This window comes from Condylura cristata, unplaced genomic scaffold, assembly GCF_000260355.1.
Source record: "Condylura cristata isolate star-nosed mole 26May11 unplaced genomic scaffold, ConCri1.0 scaffold00004, whole genome shotgun sequence".
Classification (NCBI taxonomy): domain Eukaryota; kingdom Metazoa; phylum Chordata; class Mammalia; order Eulipotyphla; family Talpidae; genus Condylura; species Condylura cristata.
The window spans coordinates 28,753,152-28,768,016 of NW_004567105.1; positions in this window are offsets into that span (position 1 = coordinate 28,753,152).

A 14,865-nucleotide genomic window follows, 5' to 3' on the forward strand; every position below is an offset into this window, starting at 1 on the left:
CAGGGTCTGCTTCTCTACCTTGTCCTTGTCATACTGGTTACAGTTCATTCCAGTAAAGTATCAGTCTCCAAAATTCCTCATAAAGAAAAAATAATCATCAAATTTTATGTGCATATTTCTTTATGAACTACTGAAGACAAATGTCAATTTCTCTAGAATACTCTTGCCAAATTGCCTTTCAGTGGCACTTCTCAGATGGGCCTAAGAGTTCCTCCAATTTTTGAAATACACAACTGTGGGTTCGGTTCAGCAACCATTTTGTTACCTGCATTCCTAGACCAGGTCAAACTGCCGGGTCATACAGTCATAGCTAAACTTTACACAGTGCCTTTCAAATCAATCAAGGGAAGAAATCCTGTTCACCCTGGGAAGGTAGGCATTGTGAGGTAGGACTGGGGACATCTGGGGGCCTGAGAACAGAGGACCCCAAAAGCTGATCCCTGGAATGTCTTGATGATAAGATTGAAACCTTGGTGAGGATCTAGGGCTTGATCTCAATTACCATACCAAATCATCAAACATGAGAAGTACCTGGGGGGCAGACTCATACCCCCTGATACAGTAGGTGACAGCACATTTTCTAGTTTAACCTCTCGGTTTTTTTTTTTCCTCCTTCCTCTCTAGACTGATGCTGTATAATTATTCTATCAATAAAAAGGCCAGGATCTCACTCTCCAATAGCATTACTTGCTCCACAACAACCCTTTGTCAGGGAGGTTTGTCAGCACAACTACAACCTGAAATGATCAATATTCACTACCCCTTTGGTGAACATTCCTGATATTCCTGAGACTAAGTTCCCTTCATTTTTTCTCTTGAGCAACAGCCAGGGGCTCTAAACTCCTTTTCTTTCTCCAGAAGTCACTGCATTTTGCTGTGTGACTGGTGGAGTGAATGTTGAAATGTGAGTTGGTTTAACAACAGGTCAAGCGGAAAACTCTGGTAGCCTCATTATTATTTTATAATGTGGTTAGATTTGTTGTCTGTCATCTTCCAAATTTCAAAAAGTCTTATATAATTTATTTATTTATGTAATTTATTTCAACTAAACTACTCTATGACTAGACTTTTCTGCAATATCTGGTTATTGGGGACAGCGCTCATCGACAACCAATACTACATAAACTACAAAAGAAAAATATTGTTTCTGTAATATATAGAAAAAATTCAATTCTATGGGTATAAATAATCACAAAGTGGCATGTTAATGTAAATACATAATCGGGGGTCAATGTTGTGTGACTGTGTGGATAAGGACTTAAATATGGAGAGTCATTATATTAGTTCTGAATATATAAAGTTACTGTTCATTATCTTTTATGAATCCCTCTCTTCGTTACTCTATGGTACATATGGGAATGCCTATTGTTGTATATTTCACTGAACAAGACACAATTTATTTTCTATTTTTCCCTGCCCTATGACCTTCACCAATCACACACCTGATGTGAATCCAAAGGGAGTTAAAGTAAAATATTATTAATGTGATAGTGATTTATTAAGATTTAAACATGGCAGAATAACCTATTGAACAATTAACTGTCTAGTGTTTCTCTTACCGTACCACAATAAAGTGGAGAAATTGTTCTCTTTCTTCCTTAATTTGGAATAAGCAATTCTGATATTGTATCCCTCGATTCTGGCCTTGTGTTGTTTCCTGGCGTAGTGATAGAGAATTTTGGGGGTATGGACAATGGAGAAGTTGTGATTTTGATAGAGAAAAAAGTGTTTTGGGTGATAAAAGCAAAATCTGTATCTCCTTCACCTTTTCCACTAATTTGAATATACTTATTTCACTTGAATGACAGGGACTTGAATCACATTTGTGCTCTGGCACTCAATATTCTGTGGTTTTCCAAAGGACTCTTTGAACTTCTCGCGTCCCTCTGATGGGTCTGGTGTGTTATAACAATTCCGGACTTCCTGGACATTTACACATCTTCACTTTTGCTAACACAGACCCAAAATCAGGGTGTGCTTTAAATACTAATTCTGTTAGCTGTCAACAGAATATAAATGCAAAATTTATTTTTATTGCCGTTCTCTTTTTTTTACTGTTTTTAATTAAATTATAAAAATGATTCTGTGTCATCCAGTCACAAGTGTCAAATGGTTATGGAGCATTTAAAGTGTGCTCAGTGCAACTGAGGATCAAAATTTTAATTTTAACTAATTTGAAATTGAATTTAGATAGTTAATGTAGCTTGTGAAAATCGTACTGGATAGCGGGGTTCTATAAAAAATGCATTTTTTATTTTATTGTTATCTGAAGAAGCATCTCAGCAGCAAGGCAGTCAAAGACATAGGGAGTAGTATGAGAGTCATTTAAAGATATGTGGAAATTTCTGCTCTGTTTATAAGGTCTTACAGATAAATATGGGAGATGACAATAGTGGAAGCTAAAAATATGTAAGTTCACCATTAAAAACTCCAGACTTAATGTAGGACTCTAATATGTTGATTAATAATGATGCACACCTGAAGCTTCTATCATGCTATAATGTGATGTTACTTCAATAAGATAAATAAATAAAATATGCATTGATTACTTAGAAAAATTAGAAACAGTGGGCCACACAATTTCCTGATGCAAAGAGGATAAAAGAAGGTAATAGCTTTTATAACATGCAGATAATTAATAATTCTATGGTTTCAGCAATTTTTTAAACGTCATAAAGCATTATGAAGGGGTTTATATCTTAGAATCTAAAAACTCTAAGTACACAAAAGGTGAGATTTTCAATTACTTATAAAATACAAGGCAGTGTGTTCTCTGAGTTGTTTATGAAAATGCTGCTTGTTATACAAGTCAAGTAGAAAGTGCAAGTCATGAGAAGGGGAACACTTTTTTCAATTAGCACATAAATTTGAGACCAATATTCATAGTTCAAAACATTTATTGAGATTACAGTACTTTTGAAAACATTATAAATTTTACAAAGACTTGGGGTAATAAATAAAATCACAATATAACTTAAATTATTGCTTTCTTGAAGACTTTCTGAAAAATTAAGTTAAAGTGACTATATATAACATTCATTTTTATGCTAAAATATGTATAGAAAACTGTAAAGTTCTTGTCTATCTAGTGAAAAGTTAAGCTTCTTTAATATAAATTTATCTAAAATTTATTTTTGCTTCATTTCACATTTAATAATTACCAGAATTTGTTTTAGGATTTATAAAATATCTGTGTTTTATGATTAAAGCTATAGACATTAATATGAATCTGCCAATAGTGAGGTCTAAGAATTTTTTCATCTTCGGAAATCATCCTCTAATGTTGTGCTTTATATTAAGTATAAGTAAATAAAGTCTCTAGTTGAGCTTTGAGTTTGCTAAAGCTATTGAAGAGAGAGCTAAATATTTTTTAAATGTTTTCAGCTATTAAATTTTAGATACTTTAAAAAATATATATTTATTTATGCATGCAGAACTGGGGTACAGGCCATAGGTGCAGGGGTGGTAAGAGGGTTAACCAGAGAGATTGGGAAGCAGAACTGGCAGATCCATGAAGTACAATGCTGAGGGGAGCAGTGGGCCTGTCAGGGGAGGTCTGCCATGCCATGTGGGTAACTTCCAGGGCTGGGGATTGAACTCACACTGCTGCTAGCTTGTAGTCCTGCAGCCTAACCTGCTGTACCACAAGGGATGGCTGAGAGCTAAATATTTTATCATACTGAAATGTTTATGTAAATAATCCATTTGGGAAAGGAATTTCCTATAGATCATTATTATGTATCTTACTACATACCATATTTGTGCCTAAAACTAGTTAAAAAGAATTATGGAGTAAGCCCATTGAATACTTTTCCTTATACACCACTAATACCTTCTGTTCTGTGTTAAGTCATCCTGCCATGTATGTGTGCACACATATGTGTCTTTGTGTCTGTGTATTTACTAACAAAATAATCCATTTGACTGCTGCTGGTGAGGAGAATATTAGTGCCTTTTCTCTTGTCAATTTAGTAAAATTTCATAACTATGTACTCATGCAGGAGGTGATTAATATAAGAAAGTTATAAGCAATTCTCCTTTTGCATTGTTTATGATGAAAAATAAAAATAAAATCCTGGCTCAAATCATATATTTTCAAAAAGTAACTGAAACAAATGAATATTACAAATATTATATGTTTGTTCATCATGAAATAAAACTAAGCCAACTTTTGATAAGAATGTTACTTACATCGCCTCTTAAAACAGAAACTTTTGATGACCCACATGGCACAGCAGACCTCTCCTGTCTTACCAACTGCTCCCCTCAGCAGTGTACTTTGTCAATCTGCCTGTTCTGCTCCCCACTGTCTCTGGTGAATCCTCTCACTAACCCCTATACCTCTGACCTGTATCTCAGTTCTGTATGCATAAGTAAATATTTTAAAAAACACAAATTTTTGGATCATTCCAGTAAGTGCCCATGTATTTTATAGTATCTGAATGCATTTTTAAATTTAGAAAATTTTGTAGAAGGGCCTCCCTGATGGTGCATAAGGTTAAGGCACAGCACTATGAAGCTTTAACCCTATCACTGACCACTGTAGAACTAGTTCAATCCCCGGCCAGGAAGGTGACCCATGTGGTGTGGCAGACCTTTCCTGACCTGTCTGCTGCTCCCCTCAGCAGTGTATTTCAGTAAACTTGTGAAAGAGATGAATCTTCTCACCTCGTTCTACTTCTGCATGTACCCAGTTCTTGTATGCATAAATAAATAAATATTTTGTAAAACAAAATGAAGAAAAAGAAAATTACATAGAAACATTTGAAATTATTTCACTTATTAGTAATTGCAGTGTATAATATGTGAATTTATCATCCAGGTTAAGAAACAAAACATTTCACATATTATTTTTATGCTCCCATTCTCTCCTCTGCCCTCAAAGAACTATTATCCCGAACTATATGATTATTCTCTTGCTTTTTAAAATAATCATTTTAATACACATTACAAAAATAAAAGAGCCAATAAATATATATTACAGTAAAATCAGACAGAATAGGATCCATATACTGGCTTGCCATATCATATACCTTTAAACATGTTTAATCTGAAATTAAAAAAAAAATCTAGATAAAAGAATTCTGGAGGAATTGCTAGTACCTTCTTTATAGAGCTTTTTGAAGATAAATGAGAGAATGTATTTAAAGCAGTCAGGGTACGGGTCCTCGCTGGTGGTGCAGTGGGTTAAAGCACAGCACTAAGAAGCCAAAGCCACCTCAGCATGAATTCAATCCCTGCCCAAGAGGTGACCCACATGGCGTGGCAGACCACTCCTGATTGGCCCACTGCTCCCCTCAGCAGTGTACTTTGTCAGTGGGCCTGTTCTGCTCCCTGCTTTGTCTGTTGTGAATCCTCTCACTGCCCCCTGTACCTCTGGCCTGTACCCCAGTTCTGTATGCATAAATAAATAAATCTTAAAAAAAAAAAAGTCAGGGTAATGTTAAGTGCCTATTGAAATGTTTATCACCATTTTTATTACTACTATTATAATTTTATGCTGATGTGTATGGTAATTCTTATTTATAATTTAATAAATCGTATTCAGACAACATGCTTTAGTTTTAAGTCTTGCTTTAGTTCTCAGATAATAAAGATTTTACTCTCAAACATGTTCTCTTTTAATTGTTTCTTCAATGGTTAGTAAGAGGAGAATTTTGAAGTTTTTTATTCTGTATCAACATTAATAGTCTGTACCCTCGTGTTCCTGTAAATAGTTAAAATAAACAAATCCCAGGAACTGTTGTGTCAGGACAGACTTGAGTATCTCTATACAGAGCAACATGCTGTGCTAACCTTTTCATGACTTTTAATACTTATTATAAATTATAGACTACCCCAACCTACCTATTACCTCTTTCCTTCTGTGAGGAAATTGGGAAAAATCTTATGATTTTACAAGTATTTCCAAAGATAATATTAACGGTGTACAAATTACAAATATTTTGAGATTTACCTGAACAAATTTTGTACACATATATAACTAATTTTCAATTATATAACTGAATGTAACATAATTTAGCAAATATTATATAATGCTAAAAGACTAGTGGATTTTCTTTGGTATTATATGTTCCTGTAATGTTTTACTATATATGTTATATGGAAAAGAAAAATGATATAATTTTGACAATTTTCTACTCTTTGGTTAAGGCTTAGCAGTGCATTCACAGCATTTTTCCCCTATTCTTTCAGTCCCTGCCTAATTTTAAAAGATACAGTGCTTGAAATGACTGAAGAAATCACTACCTTAAGAATTATACTATATTATTAATGTGTTAGTCAAAAATTTTTTTCATACATTTTTGCTATGAAAACTGGTGATACTGTTCTATCATTTTCCTTGATCTCTTAGTATTTGGTTGATATGAAAATCACAGTAAGTAAACTACTTTATACATCAGGATGGTTTTCAAATTAAGACAAAGAAAAATAAATAAATTTAAAAGATGTCTTGATGTTACCATATGGGGTATTAACTATGTGATGTATTTTCAAGTTTTTTTAAGATAAAATTTTTAGGGCAGGATAATTTCCTGAATTTAAAAGCAGTGAAAGAACTCTCAAAGAACATCAATCACACCTCATAGATGTAAGGAAACCATAATTAAAAGAAAAATCTATGAAACAAAATATTAAATTTAAATTGTACTTATATATTTGAAGCTCAAATACTGCTCCAATATATTTGAAGCACAAATAACCTGTGAACAGATAAGTATACTATAAATTGACAATTCACACACATACAAAAAATGAAGATACTTCTATCAAAATCCATCTGAACCTGAGCAGCTGATAAAATTTTAATGAATACTTTTCATATTTAATTCTCTAATACAACCTTATGGAAGATATAACCTCTGGGGTTAGAGGTATCTGTGTATATTTTCATGGTTACATCTTAATAGTTCTTTAAAAATTTAGAAGGTAGCATACAAAATCTCTTTTCTCTACTATGTGTGCCCACTGCCCTTTCTAATCCTTTTATGATTTGCTTTCAGTCGTATCCTTAAGAAGGGTTTTTCCCAGGATTTCAGTGTGACCTTGCCATCTCTGCTATTAATTAACCTTTCTTCCTCTGAACTGGTTACACACTCGATGTACATGTTTTGTTTTTCTTTGTTCTCTTTGAACTGTTATGAAATAAAGCAAAGGAACCTAGGTTCTCTCTGCAAAAGTGCACCTCATGGATTCTCAATGATCATGGATTCTCAATGATCATTTGGAAACCATAATTGTGCTCCTATGTCCCTAAAGACTATTCTAATGGGCCTGCCCTCAATTTCTTATTCCTTCACAGAATCCTAAATATCACCCCCATTCCCCATTCCCATTTCATTTAAGCAACTTGAAGTCACAATTCTCAGAGGAGAACTGGTGTTGGGATGCTAGGGGAGAGGATGGGAGATGAGTAGTTGAAAACCAGCTTTCAAGTACATATATTCAGATAACAAGCAACCAAATTGCAGAGTTCCCTGTCACAACATAACACATTACAGAAATAAGGAGAAGGTGGGAAACATAACTGTCAAAGCCCATCAAATCTCATTTATATAGATATTAGAGAATGTGGGTACTGTATTTCAATCAATGCAACTACAGTGTGGTGTTTGATTATTCATTGCATACTAAGGAAAACGACATTCTGCAGAAAAACAGTGCTGTTACTCTTTATCTGAAAACTAATATGGTGTTCTGGTTACTTCAATCATGATATTTTTTGAACAAATAAAATCATGCCAGTAGTAAAATGTGGATGGTACTGGAGGGAGTTATGCTAAGCAAAATAAATGGGAAGAAAAGACAGTTTCACTCAGACAAAACTAAACTGTAACCAGAATCTGACTGTAGAACTGAAGCCACTAGAGACAGTAGAAGGTGGGGAATAGAGGAGGGGCTGGGACCCAGTAGACTAGGGTGGAAAATATTGGTGTTTGATGGTGTGTGGGGGCTGACACTAGACACCTGAAGAAGTGTGAACAAATTATTACTGAATTACTGAATTACATAGAGTATTGTAATGTTCCCACAGCAAAAATAATATAATTAAAATCAATAAATTAATAACTACATACTTCTTAACAATTAATTCACTAAAGGAAATGGTAAAGGTTGTTTTCTTCTAAAAATAATTTGGATAATGGACTCAACTGTATGACTATTTCACAGGACTTTGGGCCAAGTCAACTACATTTATAACAATTACTGAGAGGACTGATCAACTTGACTTGACCAAGTAAACCTGATTTTAGGAACAGATGAGACAACTTTGTTAGATGTAGCTTCACCATCAGTGAAACTCTCATAATTAGGGAAATTGTGTGGCTAAAGTTTCATCATAGGTGAAGACCCTTCACTAATCATGCAGTTAAGTGCAATGCCATGTGGCACCTACCAGGAGGTGTAATGTTAACTTTCTGCATGGAATCCTGATTCTCGTAGATATTGTCTGATTTGACATTTTAAATACAATATCCAAGTTCCTTGGAAACAAATTAGCATCGTCTCCTACCCCACAAGGTTTGCAGAAACCCTTTGACCAGTGCCAGTTAGTTTTCCACTGTAAACTGAGATACAAAACAAGAATTAGGGAAATTTCAGCTCTTCCAGGACAGGCCATGCTTGAGTTAATGTTTGGCCTTAGTGAATTTGAGAGGTCATTTAATCAGAGGCTGAGAGGCTCTAATTCTCAAACAACATTGTTATGAACAACAAAATTAAGTAATCCAAGTTGATCTTTATCCTCAATGAAAATTTGTAGTAGTTCATTAGCAATGTAGTGTAGACATTTTTTAAAATTTGATTATAAAAATATTATTTTCACTGTTTCTTTTTTGGTCATAATTATTCCCTACTTACAACGTGATGCATTTTTTTTTTCATCTCACTGGTTATCCCTATTTTTCAACCATTTCTAAAATATGTCTCAAATTCAGTAATACTTTGACACGCTCTTTGATTTTGTGTTCATATCTCTTTTCATTTGTCTGTTTGCATTGTAACTATGCATTTAATTTGTCTTTTCCACTAGACTGTGTAGGGGAAATAACGTTATTGGACTTTTTACACCCTCCCCCTATTAGCATCTATTTCCTGCACCTGTGATCTTGCCTGCAATTTATAATTATGGACAGCTGGGCCCAGAGAGCACAGGGCATGTGTATATGTAAATGAGGCTACCTGTGGTTATATCTAAGGGAAGCTCACTCAGGGGCCTAGAATAGAAGAAAGGAGACAGTCAGAGGACTGCTGAAAAAAAGCTGGTCTGTCACTTGTATGACAGGGGTCTTAAAGGTCTGTGAAAATCTACAAAAGCTCCAAAATTATCATATGGTCTGTGTGAACTGAAGATGAACCTACCGGCCTCAGATGGTTACAGAACAGACTGTAACTTACCAGGTACTACTCACCTAGTCTTGCCTCATTTATGAGCTAGTCATAAATGAGGCTAGTTAAAAGATTGTATTAAGAGCCCTTTTGTAATTGCATTATTCACCAACATCAACCAGCCCTGTCTGAGAACAGAGCATGTAGTTTGAATTAAGAATCAACAAATCAGAAAAATTGAGACTTTTTAGAAATTATGCTGTTACCTTTTTATTTCTATTCAATTTGAAGCAAACACTTTAATATTGTCCTTATTCCAAGTGAGATCTGAAGTTTATGACTTGAAGTTATACTGCTTCACAGTTCTCCCCTGAAAAATTAAGATTCTTGAAATCCTTTCAATTTTCAACCTGAAAGTAAACAATCAGCATTTCACTCTCTTGACTCAAACCATGGTCCCAAAATGTGACTTATAGGACTATGATCTGAGAAGCTGAATAATAGGAATCAAACAACATAAAAAGTTCTATGCTTAAACACATTTGGTAATCTTCATAGTTAAGTAAAGTTAAATACGTTTCTTCCTTTCATTTATTTGTATTAGATATACAAATATGTATAGAATCTATTAGCCTTTGGAGATTTCCCACACTTACTTGAACATGGCATTTTTCATGCTTTGTAACAAGATAAAAATATTTTATAGAAATGATATTATGTGAAGCATGCATTGCATAATGCTACCTTCAACTATATCTATTTTTCCTTTTCTTCCAAATATCTCTAATTTTTATAAAAGCCCTTCCTGTTCATTCTTTTGTTCTTGTTTGTTTAGTGTTTTGGCCTTTCTCAGCATCCACAGAATATGGCATAGCAAGAGGTAGAAACTGTTTATTGCGATGACAAGCTGAGTAACTTGAGAGGTTAAGGGCAGAAGAAGAGCTAAAAGGATGTTATTACTGAAAAAAAAATCAATTTTTTCTCTGGTCTGTTACATACTTTGTAGACTATTTTATTAGAATATAAATGACTACATAAAATGTCAACCTAAAGTACATCTTGGCCCCAAAGCCCTTTTGGGTAACCACATAAACTATTCAGGGATTTCATAAGCCTCTAAACAGCCATAATCACATACTAGCATTTAGGTACTTGAGTTTAAGTAAATTATAAAATCTTCCAGAAGAGATCACAAAAGAGGTTAAAAGTGCTACGAAGCTTCACTATATTTAATGGCAAATGAATTCTTTCTTGTCAATATCATTCAGTCTTACCTATTGGGTGATTACTATGTTGGATTATAAATTTAATTATCATGTCTCCAGTTAGATTTCTTTTATAATAAGAAAGTTCACCAGTTAGTCATAATGGATAATCATCCTGAAATGATTTGTTTAAATATCAGCCTGATATTCCGTATGACTCATTTATATCATAGAATTAGTAAGTGGCATTTCCAAGATTCACTATTTAGAATAAATGAGATTATTCTGGTATGAAACAATTTCCCATAAGTAGGTTAATGGTTTAAACTAAAGCCCAGCATCCTATAATGACCTTTTCCTCTCTAAATTTCTATGGTTGTAAATCAGGTTAAATCATACTATGCTATTTTTATATGTACCTTCAGAGACCTAATGGGATCTTGAGTCCTTAAAGAAATGTCTTCCCTACCAAAGCTCATCTGGTAAATATGCACAGGGCACAGAGCAAGTAATTATTGCAAAACTTTGCCTTCAAACTCTCATGCAGAACTTAGAGTAATGATGACTTGGTGTAAGATGATCTTTGAGTAAAATTACGCCTTTGGCATTTGTGGTTCCATGCCTTGACAATGAGGAAAATTACTCCTTACTGTCTTATGGTTATCTTTGTATGTAGCCTTTCACATTTTCTTCCCAAATATTTAACATATCAGTTTAAGGTACTTTTTTTTTTTAACTTTAACTATTTGATTCTTTTTTTTTTTTTTTTGGAGGGTGTTGTTCACTGACTAGATTTGATGATTTTACCAGGTAATGACATCTATTGTCAAAACCTACTATCATTAAAAAAAAAATCCAATTGGTTATCTTACTCAATTTTCTGTATCATTCAACATTTTCTTTCTCTTCTATGTCTAACTTTTGCAAAGTAAAATAAAAAGGTATTTGAGACTTAAAACATGACTTCTCATACTTTACATAGGAAAAAGTCACCATTTTCCCATAGATTAAGTAACTGAAATCTGGGAAAATGGAATTATTTTCAGATATTAATCAAGTTAATGATAAAGATTATAATAAAGATTAATGATAAAGGTTAACAGTAGACTACATTATTCATAAAGATGAATGCTGATGTATTTAAGGCAAATGTGTTCTCCTTGGCTTCTAGCTGCCCTTGTACCAACAAAGGGCTTTATCATTCAAACTGGTACAAGTTACAGTTTGAATCTCTGCTTGTTTGTGCTTTGATTGTGAAATGTGGATTTTTTTCCCACAAGTACATCTGAACATTTTCATAGCTGAGTTTCCAAGTAGCTATCTGTTCAGGACCAATCAGATAGCAACCATTCAACAGCTGTGAATTAAACTGGCCTTCGGGTTAAAATCAGATTTCTCTGGTATTCTCATGCTTGCCAGATGGTTGTTTAGCAAACTGGGACATTTCTAAGTGCCTAGGAAATGCAAGAATGTTTCTGTCATCAAACTTATTTTGGAATGGAAACTCTTGATAAAATTTCATTTTGACATTTGGCACTATTACTTAAGATATTAACTTCAGTCTCCATTACAAGAGAGGTCTTTGTTGATAGAATAAAGGGGGCGATTTTTGTTTAAATTCTGTGCTCAATAGTTAGTCATTGTTCACATAAGACTCCGAAGCTGAAAAAATAAATTAAGCTTGAAATTCAAAGAAAGTACATGACTGAATTGTAGTTAAATGCTTGATGATACCCACTAGAAATTCATCTAAGAAAGAACAGAGAGATTAAAGTGCAATATGTCATAAATTTAAATTTCTTTTTTAAATAACAGTAATGGAATGGCTTTTTAATTAACAATCTAACAAATAACGGTCCCTTCTAATTGTGCCCTTTTTTTTCCCTTTCGAATGTCATTGAACATGGAGCCTATTGTTATCTTAAGTTTGTCTTTACTTTCTAGTCTTAATGTCCAAGCAGTCTCCTTTCTCACACCCTTGTTTCTCAGAAAGATTATTATTATCATATCCATCATCTGAACGACATAAGCTTAAATATTTCTGATCAGTTAGAAAATACCCAGGTAGCGATCTATAAGATGCTTTTGCCATTTTAAGATATAAACATGATGTATATATAGAGAACACCAAAATACAGTAGACATATTTTATAAAGATTTATTTATTTGCGCATACAAGACCAAGGGTGTAGGCCAGAGGTTGGGGCCGGGGGTGGGACTTGGGGGACGGGCAAGACACCAGGGACAGAGTGGGAAGCAGAACAGGAGGAACTGCTGCAATGCACTACTGAGGGGAGCAGCAGGTGAGACAGGAGAGGTCTACTGAGCCTGTGGGTCAGTTCCCTGGCCCAGGAATTGAACTTGTGCTATACTGGCTGAGGATAACTTAGTAGTACTGGGACTTAACCCCTTGTGCCATCAGGGAGGATCTAGACTTCTTTTATATTATAATGCCATTTTTTAAAAAAGATTTATTTATTTATGCATTCCAGAACTGGGGTACAGGCCAGAAGTGTAGGGGCGTTGAGATGATTCACCAGAGAGCAGAACAGGCAGATTGATGAAGTACACTGCTGAGGGGAGCAGTGGGCAGGTCAGGAGAGGTCTGCCGCGCCATGTGGTCACCTCCGGGTGGGTGGGAATGGAGCTCATGCTGAAGTGGCTTAAGCTTCTTAGTGCTGTGCTTTAACCCTCTGTGCCACCAGGGAGGGCCCTACCATTATTTTTATAAGTAAAAATCAACACAGAATGACCACAGAAAAAGCTCTTTAGTAGGAAGAATCAGAAAATAAAATAGTTATTTGTATATTTATGCAGATATGGAATATAATATGGGGAAAAAATCATTTTGTAATCAGACTTTCTGTCGATACTTAATAATGTAAGACAATAGAAGAATATATTTAGAATATTCAAGCAAGGAAAAGCAAGAATCTTATAGCCATTCAAATTAACCAAAGAGTACTTTAAGGCTTATACAAAAATTCAGGAAGATTCTTTTTCTATGACATTTCCTTTAGGAATTTGTGGGTGCAAAGTTTCCTTCAATTAATGTTAAGGTTCTTGTCTGTCTTTATAGATATCATGACAGGAATTTCAAGAGAGACCCAATCAAAGATTCAATCAAGGCATGTTTACTGCGGGTGGCAGTAGGGCAGTGCCCTAAGCCACACTCTGGCTGAGATTTGTTGTTGGCTGGATAGAAGGTAGTGAAGAAGGACCAGGCTCCAGGGGGCCCGGAACATTAATGGGAAGTTATTCATATCTTTTCATTGATAATGATTTTATCAAATTGTTACAGAATGTGAGTTTCTTGAATACACAAATAGTACTTTACAGGGCTATCATCGTGAAATAAACATATCACTTGCTACTATTTAAATAATTGAATAAAAATATCAGATATCTTCCTAAAATGTCTGATAGTAGATATTTATTCTATAACTATTTGACATTTTGTGAAGATTTTTGTAATGCTTGTTCTAATGTTCTAAGAGCTTAGACCACTGTAGATTAATTATTCATTAGTGTGGTTAGTGTGTAGAAGACAGGGGGCAACTTTAGTATGGTGCAATTATTTACATAAAGGGCAATGGTGGCCCTGCACCCTCTGGCACACATGGAGAAGGATCAGATTGGGGCTTACTTGAAAGAGTTAACAGGATTCTTTAGTATAAAAGAAAAAAGAAAAGAAAAAGGATTTTTAAAAAGATATATGAAATATGTCCAACTGTTTTAGACATGAGCTCTAGAAAGTCATCTGGAAAAACCTCATTGACAGAATTGGGTTAGCTGGAAGGCAAAAGCACATTGGAAAATGATATGGAGCAACTGAATTTTGCATATAGCATTTGAGGTGACAAGTTGCTAAATGAGAAAGCTTTTGTATATCCATGTAATAACTTAGTGATCAGAACTATAGATATAAATATGGATTATTTTTAGAGAAATAGATGATTATAATGTAAAACTAAATAAGAATTCTGGAAAAAATAATGAAAATAGAACAGTTTCAAAGATTAAATAATGTTCTCCATTTTACAGTTAATTGCAACTTTGTCTTTAGTATTAAGGATTTGATAAAAGAAAGGGTAATGTTGGAATAGATAGATTCAAAATATGTTTATTGTAGATTAATCTAAATAAGTCATTCTTTACAAATAAAATTGTCAAGGTTGCTGTTGGCATATCATGTGTAAGCCAGCCTCATTACATTTTAACCTTTAAGCTTACAGTAAAGTTATCATAGGATAAATTGCAGGTGTGCATATACTGGGGAGGAGGGGGGTGCATTCTAGCACTTTATCTTTGTATCTAGAACTAACATGCC